A 12,667-nucleotide genomic window follows, 5' to 3' on the forward strand; every position below is an offset into this window, starting at 1 on the left:
TTACTACAGCGGAAGTCTTATTTATAGAAATTAAAAACTTTTCTTTTCTTTAAAATTCACCATGACTAATCACCTGGACATATAAAACCACATAGCATACTTAACATGATTTTTAAGTCATAATACCCAAACACATAATTTGATCCGGTAGTAAGAGCAGGGGGCCCCGCCATGGGAAGTCAACGCCACGTGGAAGACATAGTGGTAGTCGTCCGTCTGGAAAGGGATGGGTTCGATCGGACGTCCGACCGGCCGATGGAATCGAATGCCCGGAGAGGGATAGGTCCGATCGGCTTGCCGACCGGACGATATACAGCTGATGGTTAAAGGCGCCCTGTCGAAAGCAGAGTTCCGGCGCTTAGGGGAAAAGGTCGTGGGCCGAGCGGACCCCACGCTCGGCCAAATCCATAAGGTAACACTGCTAATAGTCCCCATAAAGCATGTGATGGAGAATCTCCCCAAGTAAACCACCGCATATGTCCGGCCGGATGTTGAGGGAGTTGTCCGCCCGGACGCTAGATCTGGAGCAAAGGGGAAAAGGACAAGGGTGGTCTTTTTCTGACAGCAGGTATGTTTTACGTGTAGGCCATGCTCCAAATCTTGTGACAGGGGATTCTGCTGTCTCATCGAGGACATGCTTTGACTGTAGCGGTATGGGCCAGGTGAGCTTTCTGACAACTGCATACCGAGGAAAGGACAGAGGACACATATGCACCTCGGTATGCGTGCCCTAACCCTTCACAACTCTATATAAAGAGCCTCAGACTTCGCCGGAGGTACGCATTCTGAGACTTTGGGAGCCACCTTTTTCATCGTTGCTTACCTGACTTGAGCGTCGGAGGGTCGCCGCCGAGAACCCCCTTCCCGGCTTGACTTCTGTGCAGGTTCGCTGGAGCTTCGTTCTAGCAGTTGAAGAGCCACGTCAGTAGTCGAAGAGCGCTCCATGCCCAGCGTTCATTGATTCAGCCTTCGGACAGGATCAATATGCAAGGACAATATTAATATGTTGAGATTAACATGTAGATCAACGGATGATTTAATATCACAAGTCATGGATATGATATATCAAGTTGACACATGAGTATATATTAGAGAATATATACTGAATGACCCACCATGAGAATGTTTCATGGATCGTTATATGAGTGTCATAAATATTCTCATGTGACTATTAGTATGAATAGTCCTTAGACCTGAAGTCACTACGGTTCCCTACATAAGGAGTTGTATACTTTGGTATCGATAAATGTCACTCGTAACAGGGTAGATCATAAAGTCGATCACTGGGTATGCAATAAGTTATGCAGAGGGATATGAGTGATAAGATGAGATCTATCCCTTCCATATAACGGAAGTGATATTTGTGGGTCCCTTGATTAGTAGGACATAAGAATGCATGACCATGCTTAAATGAGTCAATATGTGATATTGAGTTTATTTGATTGAGTGTGTCTACTTAGAAATTAAGAAATACAAAGATTGATAAGAGGATGACACAGTCTATGCTTCATTGATCAATCTAGATATCAAAAATAGAAGGATTGAGTCATACAAGATAATAGTCACGGAAAGATTAAGTCGGATCTCGACATTTTCGTCACTTGGGTAGCAATGATGCCTTGCTAAATTCTACTCATTACTTATGTATCTAAATATTGATTTGGATACATTGCCAACGTTATGAGAACCTATTGGGTGACACACAAAGAACAAGTCACTGGAGATAGATTCATATGATGGATTATTGGATTAAATCTAATTCATATTAGACTCATTGAGTTACACTCAATTGAATCTAACTATTGGATTGAGTCCAATTTAAATTAGACTCATTGAGGTAATTGGATTGATGATTAATGAGTTGGACTCATTAAGTGATTTCATGCATTTGAATTCTTGAAGAAAGAGAAGTATACAACTTGAATTACTCATGCATTGGATGCATTGGATGAAGAGTGAACAATTTGAATTGCTCATGCATTAGATTCATTAGATGAAGACAAATATTAATGTCAATTAAGGCAATTGACATTAAGGCATACGACAATTTCATGAATCTATAAAAGAGGGTTTTTGGATTCATTTTGATGATGAATTTTTGGTGTTCTTGCTCTTCTTCCTCCTCCTCTTTTCACTTGGTCGAAACTTCAAAGAAGGGTTGCTAGTACAACCTTTGTTTGTTTCATTCTCCACTTTGTGAGTTTGTGAAACAAACGAGGCTTGTTGTGTGGATACCATAGAGGCGCGACCACTTGATCGTGCTATGATCCATATCTAAAGAAACGTTGGTGTCGGGATTGCGAAGGGCACGTAACAAAGGTATAACCCCTATTTCATGTAGAAACTTAGTATGTGGTTTTCCTTCGCATGGATCTTCTAGGAGGAACTAGATGTTTTTCGCTGCGCTTTCGCGTGTTTAGCACCCTAGTTCCTTATAGCGTGTCGTTGTTAGACCCTCGCATGCATGTCATCTTCGGGATCTAGGTCACGCTCGACTAGGTGCTATCAGATCCAGCTCTTCATCTTGCTCAGAGTCATCTACTTTTCCAAGTCAAGACAACTCGAGCAGCGTCTCTGTTAGTTAGAGCCCTAGAGCCAATCATTTGATGATTGTTGTATGGACTCGTTGTATCATATTCTTGTATATAAATAAAGATATTTTTTTTTGTTATTATACTTACTTGTATTGGTGCCAAATAACTAAGTATAATAACGTCCTTGAGTAGAAGGTTCTTACCTATATCAATCGATTGGTTGAATCGATAGTGAGATGATATAGGGAACACTGCTCTTAATCATTCCTAGTCGAGTATTAACATTCAGGGACAATGTTAATACGACGAGACTAGCATGTAGGTCAACTCGATGACTTGATCTCACAAGTCATGGATATAGAGATATCAAGTTGACACATGGGTATGCATTGGAGAATGTATACTGAATGACCCGCCATGAGAAAGTATCATGGATCGTTATATGAGTGTCATATACTTTTTCTTGTGGCTATTAGTATGACTACTAGTCCTTGGACCTGAAGTCACCATGGTTCCCTACATAAGGAGTTATATACTTTGGCTTCGTCAAACGTCACCCGTAACTGGGTGGACTATACAGGCGATTACTGGGTATGTAACAAATTATGCGGAGGGATGTGAGTGATGTAGATGGGATCTATCCCTCCTATATGACGGGAGAGACATCGATATTCTTGATAGAGTGAGACCACTAAGTGCATGACCATGCCCAAATGAGTCAATATAAGATATTGAGCTCATTTGATCGAGTGAGTCTACTTGGAGTTCAAGATTTAGATTGATTAAAGGATGACACGGTCTATGCCTCATATTGATCAATCTAGATGTCTAGGATAGAAGGACAATGTCATATATTGTGAAGAGTCACAATTAGTAGTCACAAGGTGATGTTAGATCTCAACATTCTTATAACTTGGGTAGTAATGATGTGTTGCTAGATACCGCTCATTACTTATGCTCCTAAATGAGTTTAGGAGCATTACCAACGTTACAAGAACCTATAGGGTCACACACAAAGGACAATTAGATGGAGATTAAGTTCATTTGATGAACCTAAAGGATTAGGTTTATGTGATGAACCAAATTGGATTAAGAGTAATCCAAATTAGGCTAATTGAGTTGGACTCAATTTGGTTCATGTATTAAATGAGTCTAATTTGGACTTAGACTCATTGAATCAATTTAATTCAATGAATAGGGATTCATTAAATTAAAATTGACTTGAACCAATGGTTGGATTTGATCAACCATGGGAGAGAAGTGGTCAAATTTGACTTGACTTGAGAGGAAGATGAAGAGTCAAGTTTGACTTGACCATTTGCCACCTCATTGGTGAGTTGGCAAGAAGTGGACCAATGATGATGCTCCACATCATCATGGTTGCTTAAGTGAGATGCCACCTCATGAGAGTTACCAAGAGTTGTGACTCTTGGCATCCCATGGAGGTTACATTCTCTCTTAAAGTGGCCGGCCACTTTAGATGAGGGAGTTAGTGCATTTTGTGTGCTTGGTGTGTAACTCCTTCTTCTTCCTCAAGCTCTTCTCTTCTCTCCCTCTCCACCATTACTGATCTTCTAAGGTTGCTAGCACATCCTTAGAGGTTCTCTCCATCGAGTTGTTCGTGTGGATACACATAGAGGAGTATCTACTTTGATACTCTCGAGATCCGGCGACGAACCTTGGACGAGCGGGATTGCGAAGGGCTTCGCATCAAGGGTAACCTTTTTCTTTTGTAGATCTAATGTAGATCTAGGAGTAGAAAACATGTATATGAAAGTTTTACATAATTTTATTTCTTCGCACGGATCCGTGGCATGGGGGTTTCGGGGTTTCCGCAACGCAAAAAGCGGTTTTTACGGTCCGAAAAACTCAACAATGGTATCAGAGCCACGTGCGAAGCGTATACATGTTTTATTTTGAATTTTATGAAATTCTACAGATCTGTAAGTTTCTGTATTTTTATGATTTTTATAGTTTTTATGGGTATTTTTCTCGTAGAAGCGAAACACAAGTGTTTAGACACTTGTAGGCTTCGACTACCGAGAAGATTTTTCCAAAACAGCAAGGTTTCGCCCCAAATCATTTTGGGACAGAAGGCTAAGGCGCTGTAGGATCGCTAAGGAACACTCGCAATGGTTATATCGCGAGTAGGGGCGCTTCCCCTCACCTCGCAAGGGGCTTCGTTCCGCAATTGCACCCGAAAATCGCTAAACGGGACCGCCGAGAATTTTTACTCATAAAAATTGTAATAAAAAAGAAATTTATAGAAATTGTATAATTTAGAATTATGTATTATTTTATGATGGTCATGGCCTAAAACACCTAATTAGATTGAAAAATTATGTTGTAATTCATAATATGGCTTGCGTGTCATTTTGTGTTTGTGCGTGTTGTACTTGATTCACGAACTGCGCGTCGTGCCTTCCTCTATTTTATATTTCCTGTTATAAATTAGTTTAAACTCGAATGTATCTCGAGTTTCACTTTTGTAATGTACAAAATGGAGCGGTGGAAGGTCCACTCGAGACGGAGTTACGAGGAGGGCGCGAGCAACACAAGGTGGTTAAAGGGAGGAGCTTGAGAAGCTGTTGACCTTAGGTTGACCATCCGATCTTCTCATTGGCTTGAGAAGATCGTAGTAGGGCTATGACTAATCACAAAACATTTAATTAATTGCTTGTGTGTGTATATCTGATGCATGCTAGAATAAGTAATTAATTAGCGCCTTAACGATTCGATTCAATCAATCGCGTATATGATACACCTCGACGATTAGATTAGATATAAATCGCGTACATAATGCGCCCTAACGATTAGATTAGATCTAAATCGAGTATATGATACACCTCGTCGATTAGATTATATCTTAATCGCGATAACTCGTAATGCCTACCATGCTGTGATACCTATCACTACCTCGATCACATGTAGTTGTTGAATCTGCCAAAGCAGAGCAACACATATTATCTTGGTAGGGTACGGAGGGACAATCTTGGTCCTGCCTATCAACGCATGGGTGAGTAAAACTTAATTAGATTGAGTATAACTAGTTAAATCAAGTTTAACTGTAGGCATTTTTCCAATTGTTGGTAGATAGGACAAATCACGTTTATATTAACTCCTGGGCGTATTAGCCAAAGCTAACTCGAGTTTTAATATAAATGCGGATCTTGATCCTATAAAAAAGAGTTGCATAGAGATGTAATTGGTAAATTAGTTACCTACCGATCATACTAAGTCTTGGGCGATTTAGCCAAAGCTAACTCAGGGCATAGTATGATGTGGATCTTGTCCCACATGAATTATAGAATTCAGTGGGAGCATCATTTAATTAAAGGCATAATTAGATGATTAATTGGAATATGATATTTATTTTTCTACATTTTTTTCTGTTGTAGATTACCATGACGTCAAACACGAACACCTTCTCTCTGCGTTCTGTCCTTGACAAGGACAAGCTCAATGGAGCAAATTTCCTGGACTGATATAGGAATCTAAGAATAGTTCTCACCCAAGAACGTAAACTGTACGTTCTAGAGCAACCCATTCCGGAGGCTCCTCCTGCCAATGCCACGCGAGTAGACAAAGATGCTTACAAGAAGCATTAAGATGACGCATTAGATGTATCATGTCTAATGCTCGCGACCATGAACTCTGAGATTCAGAAGCAACATGAGTTAATGGATGCTTATGATATGGTTGAACATCTTCGTCAACTATATCAAGGACAAGCGCGGCACGAGAGATTTGAGATCTCAAGGGCACTATTTCAATGCAAGATGTCAGATGGGGCTCCCGTAGGTCCATATGTACTCAAGATGATTGGGTATATAGAGAATCTACAGAGGTTGGGATTCCCACTTGGCCAAGAGCTGGCCACTGACCTGATCTTGCAGTCTTTACCAGAGAGCTACAGTCAATTTGTCATGAACTACAACATGAACGAAATTGACAAGCCACTGCCCGAACTGCTTAGTATGTTACGAACTGCTGAGCTCAACCTTAAGAAGATTAAGCCTAACTCTATTCTGATGGTTCAGAACCACAAGGGCAAGGGCAAGCCTAAAGGCAAGGGAAAGTCCCAAGCTAAGGGCAAAGGCAAAGCACTGAAGCCTAAAGGAGGGGTCGCCAAGGATGCTACCTGCTTTCACTGCGGTCAGACCGGGCACTGGAAGAGAAACTGCAAGGTGTACTTGGAAGATCTTAAGAAGAAGAGAAGTGAGACTTCCACTTCAGGTATATATGTTATAGAAGTCAATCTATCTATTTCTTCATCATGGGTATTAGATACCGAATGTGCTTCTCACATTTGTACTAATGTGCAGGCGCTGAGAAATAGCAGGGCATTGACGAAGGGCGAGGTGAACCTACGCGTAGGCAATGGAGCATGGGTTGCTGCTGTTGCTGTAGGGACTTATTTTCTATCTCTTCCCTCTAGGCTTGTATTAGAGTTGGATGATTGTTGTTATGTGTCTGCTTTGACTAAGAACATTATATCAGTTTTTTGTTTGGACAAGAAAGACTTTTCATTTATTATAAAGAACAAATGTTGTTCAGTTTATTTAAATGGAATGTTCTATTGTAGTGCACCTCTGATAAACGGAATCTATATTCTAGACCTTGAGAACCCTATCTATAACATTAGTACCAAGAGGTTCAAGTAAAATGACATGAACCAAACCTATCTCTGGCACTGTCGCTTAGGTCATATAAATGACAGACGCTTATCCCAGCTCCATAAAGATGGTTTGCTGGACTCATTTGATTTTGAATCATATGAGACATGCGAGTCATGCCTTCTAGGCAAGATGACCAAGACTCCCTTTAGTGGACATAGTGAGAGAGCGACTGACTTATTAGGTCTTATACATAGTGATGTATGTGGCCCTTTCAATGTCGCTGCTAGAGGTGGTTATAGGTACTTCATTACATTTACTGATAACTTCAGTAGATATGGTTATGTGTACTTGATGACACATAAGTCTGAATCCTTTGAAAAGTTCAAAGAATTCAAGAATGAAGTACAAAACTAGCTTGGCAAGAGTATTAAGATACTTCGATCAGATCGAGATGGGGAATATCTTAGCCATGAGTTTCGTGACTATCTAGCTGAGTGTGGGATTCTATCCCAACTCACTCCTCCTGGAACACCATAGTGGAATGGTGTATCTGAAAGGAGAAATCGTACCTTATTAGATATGGTACGGTCTATGATGAGTCACACAGATCTTCCTACATTCCTTTGGGGCTATGCTCTAGACATAGCAGTCTTCATTCTCAACCGAGTTCCATCCAAGGCCATGATAAAGACACCATATAGGATATGGACTGGGAGAGATGCCCAGGTGTCTTTTATTAGGATTTGGAGTTGTGAGACTTACGTTAGACGTCAAGTCTCAGACAAACTGGGACCCAAATTCGACAAGTGCTATTTTATCGGATATCCCAAGGAAACTAAGGGATATTACTTCTACATTCCCAGTCAACACAAGGTAGTTGTGGCTAAGACTGGGGTATTTCTAGAAAGGGATTTTGTTTCTAGAAAGACTAGTGGGAGTATGTTCGATCTTGAAGAAGTTCAAGATGTGAACAATAGCACTGAAGCCTCGATGGAAGTTGAACTGGAACCACAAAGTGTTGTGGATGATGTTGTTCGACAAGGAGTTGAGGAACAACAACCAGTTCAAGTAGACATACCTCTTCGCAGGTCTGATAGGGTACGTCGTCATCTTGAGAGATACTCATTTCTCTTGTCTGACCATGATGACGTTGTGCTCATAGAGGATGAGCCCACCTCCTATCAGGAAGCTGTGATGAGACCAGATTCTGAGAAATTGCTAGAGGCCATGAGATCCGAGATGGAATCCATGTACACTAACCAAGTATGGACTTTGGTTGATCCACCTGAGGGCGTAAAACCCATAGGGTGTAAGTGAGTCTTTAAGAGAAAGACTGACATGGATGGACTTATCTATAAGGGTCGCTTGGTAGCTAAAGGTTTCAAGCAAATTCATGGTATTGACTATGATGAAACCTTTTCTCCAGTAGCGATGTTTAAGTCCATTCGGATCATGCTTGCCATTGCAGCATAGCATGAATATGAGATATGGCAGATGGATGTCAAAACTGCGTTTCTGAATGGAAGCCTGCTCGAGGATGTGTACATGACACAACCTGAGGGGTTTGTAGATCCACAGCATACTAGCAGAGTATACAAGCTGCATTGGTCCATTTATGGACTAAACCAAGCTTCTCGGAGCTGGAATCTTCGATTCGATGATGCAATCAAACAGTTTGATTTCATCAAGAATGGAGATGAACCTTGTGTCTATAAGAAGGTTGTTGAGAGCACAGTTGTCTTCCTTATATTGTATGTGGATGACATACTACTCATTGGGAAAGACATCCCTTTGCTACAATCTGTTAAGACTTGGCTAGGGACTTGTTTCTCAATGAAGGACTTAGGTGAAGCATCCCGCATTCTAGGCATACAGATCTATAGAGATAGATCTAAGAGATTGCTTGGCCTAAGTCAGAGTATATATATTGACAAGGTACTCCTACGGTTTGCCATGCAGAACTCCAAGAAGGGATTTCTGCCAATGTCACATGGCGTGAGTCTTTCGAAGACTCAAGGTCCCTCTTCTAGAGAGGAGAGAGACCGCATGGATTAGATCCCTTATGCCTCAGCCATAGAATCTATCATGTACACCATGCTATGTACTCGTCCTGACGTCTCGTAAGCTTTGAGCATGACGAGCAAATACCAGTCAGACCCAGGTGAAAGTCACTAGATAGCGGTCAAGAATATTCTTAAGTACTTAAGAAGGACTAAAGAATATTTCTTGATATATGGAGGCGATGACGAGCTAGCTGTAAAGGGTTATAGTGATGCCAGCTTCCAGATCGACCAGGATGATTATCGATCGCAGTCAGGGTTCGTGTTTTACATTAATGGTGGTGCTGTGAGCTGGAAGAGTTCGAAGCAGGACACAGTCGCTGATTCTACAACAGAGGCCGAGTATATTGATGCATTAGAGGCAGCAAAGAAGGCAGTTTGGATCCGCAAGTTCATCACAGAGCTTGGGGTGGTTCCTAGCATAGCTGATCCCATAGAGCTCTATTGTGACAACAATAGAGCAATAACACAGGCTAAGGAACCTCGCTCACACCAGCAGACCAAACACATACTACGGCGCTTCCATCTCATTCGAGAGATTATCGAGAGAGGAGATGTGAAGATTTGCAGAGTACCCACAGAGGCTAACATCGCAGATCCCTTGACCAAGGCTTTAGCACAGAGAAAGCATGATGGTCACACTAGGCCATTAGGCCTTAGAGCCTACACTGATTGGCACTAGTGCTAGTGGGAGATTGTTAGTTAGAGCCCTAGAGCCAATCATTTGATGATTGTTGTATGGACTCGTTGTATCATATTCTTGTATATAAATAAAGATATTTTTTTTTGTTATTATACTTACTTGTATTGGTGCCAAATAACTAAGTATAATAGCGTCCTTGAGTAGAAGGTTCTTACCTATATCAATCGATTGGTTGAATCGATAGTGAGATGATATAGGAAACACTACTCTTAATCATTCCTAGTCGAGTATTAACATTCAGGGACAATGTTAATGCGACGAGACTAGCATGTAGGTCAACTCGATGACTTGATCTCACAAGTCATGGATATAGAGATATCAAGTTAACACATGGGTATGCATTGGAGAATGTATATTGAATGACCCGCCATGAGAAAGTATCATGGATCATTATATGAGTGTCATATACTTTCTCATGTGGCTATTAGTATGACTACTAGTCCTTGGACCTGAAGTTACCATGGTTCCCTACATAAGGAGTTATATACTTTGGCTTCGTCAAACGTCACCCGTAACTGGGTGGACTATACAGGCGATTACTGGGTATGTAACAAATTATGTGGAGGGATGTGAGTGATGTAGATGGGATCTATCCCTCCTATATGATGGGAGAGACATCGATATTCTTGATAGAGTGAGACCACTAAGTGCATGACCATGCCCAAATGAGTCAATATAAGATATTGAGCTCATTTGATCGAGTGAGTCTACTTGGAGTTCAAGATTTAGATTGATTAGAGGATGACACGGTCTATGCCTCATATTGATCAATCTAGATGTCTAGGATAGAAGGACAATGTCATATATTGTGAAGAGTCACAATTAGTAGTCACCAGGTGATGTTGGATCTTAACATTCTTGTAACTTGGGTAGTAATGATGTGTTGCTAGATACCGCTCATTACTTATGCTCCTAAATGAGTTTAGGAGCATTACCAACGTTACAAGAACCTATAGCGTCACACACAAAGGACAATTAGATGGAGATTAGGTTCATTTGATGAACCTAAAGGATTAGGTTCATGTGATGAACCAAATTGGATTAAGAGTAATCCAAATTAGGCTAATTGAGTTGGACTCAATTTGGTTCATGTATTAAATGAGTCTAATTTGAACTTAGACTCATTGAATCAATTTAATTCAATGGATAGGGATTCATTAAATTAAAATTGACTTGAACCAATGGTTAGATTTGATCAACCATGGGAGAGAAGTGGTCAAGTTTGACTTGACTTGAGAGGAAGATGAAGAGTCAAGTTTGACTTGACCATTTGCCACCTCATTGGTGAGTTGACAAGAAGTGGACCAATGATGATGCTCCACATCATCATGGTTGCTTAAGTGAGATGCCACCTCATGGGAGTTACCAAGAGTTGTGACTCTTGGCATCCCATGGAGGTTACATTCTCTCTTAAAGTGGCCGGCCACTTTAGATGAGGGAGTTAGTGCATTTTGTGTGCTTGGTGAGTAACTCCTTCTTCTTCCTCAAGCTCTTCTCTTCTTTCCCTCTCCACCATTACTGATCTTCTAAGGTTGCTAGCACATCCTTAGAGGTTCTCTCCATCGAGTTGTTCGTGTGGATACACATAGAGGAGTATCTACTTTGATACTCTCGAGATCCGGGGTCAAACCTTGGACGAGCGGGATTGCGAAGGGCTTCGCATCAAGGGTAATCTTTTTCTTTTGTAGATCTAATGTAGATCTAGGAGTAGAAAACATGTATATGAAAGTTTTACATAATTTTATTTCTTCGCACGGATCCGTGGCATGGAGGTTTCGGGGTTTTCGCAATGAAAAAAGCGATTTTTACGGCCCGAAAAACCCAACAGTCTCGACCAGCTCACCGATCCACCAGAGGGCGCCCCCTGGGCCAGGGTACGTCATCACACTCCTTCATTCATTTCATTATTCTACTATTAATTTTTCCTTATATTTTCATTGGATTTGCCTCGGCCATCGGGGTACCAGGGACCGGGGCAGCCTGGTCGTTGAGTGCAGGTAGTGTTAACTAGAGGACCTCTGATGACTTAGTCAACATAGAAGCAATCTCAGCATGCCCCTCAGTCCAAGCCATAGCGGTTCAGTCAACATTCCATCCACATCACCTCGACAGTCCCTCTAACTCAGCTCTTAGACATGATCAATTTAGCGCTGTCTGTGGGAATCTCCTCCACCTGTTTTGGAACGTGAAAGATGGATAACATTGGAAGTATCGCCACTAGTCTCAAACTAGAGTATCACCACCAGTCTCAGATCAGAGTATCGGCACCGATCTTGGACCGAAGTATCGCCATCGGTCTCAAACCAGAGTATCACCATCGGTCTTGAACTGGAGTATATATCGCCATGGACCGGAGTATCGCCACCGGTCTCAGACCGGAGTATCACCATCGGTCTTAGACCAGAGTATCGCCACCGGTCTCGGACTGGAGTATCTCCACCAATCTCGGACCAGAGTATCACCATCGACCTCTCGTTCAGGTTCCAGACTCTCGCCCAATGTGAGTTATAAGCGAGTATGGCTCTCATGACCAACAGCCTCTTTATCGACTTTCCAGACTCTCTCCCCAGTGTCAGTTATAAGTGAGCATGACTCTCACAACCAACGACCTCTCGGTCGACTTTTCAGACTCTCGCCCCAGTGTAAGTTATGAGCGAGTATGACTCTCCCAACCAACGACCTCTCTGTCAGCTTTCCAGACTCTCGCACCAATGCGAGTTATAAGCGAGCATGACTCTCGCGACCAACGAC

Source organism: Zingiber officinale, chromosome 5B (assembly GCF_018446385.1).
Source record: "Zingiber officinale cultivar Zhangliang chromosome 5B, Zo_v1.1, whole genome shotgun sequence".
NCBI lineage: Eukaryota > Viridiplantae > Streptophyta > Magnoliopsida > Zingiberales > Zingiberaceae > Zingiber > Zingiber officinale.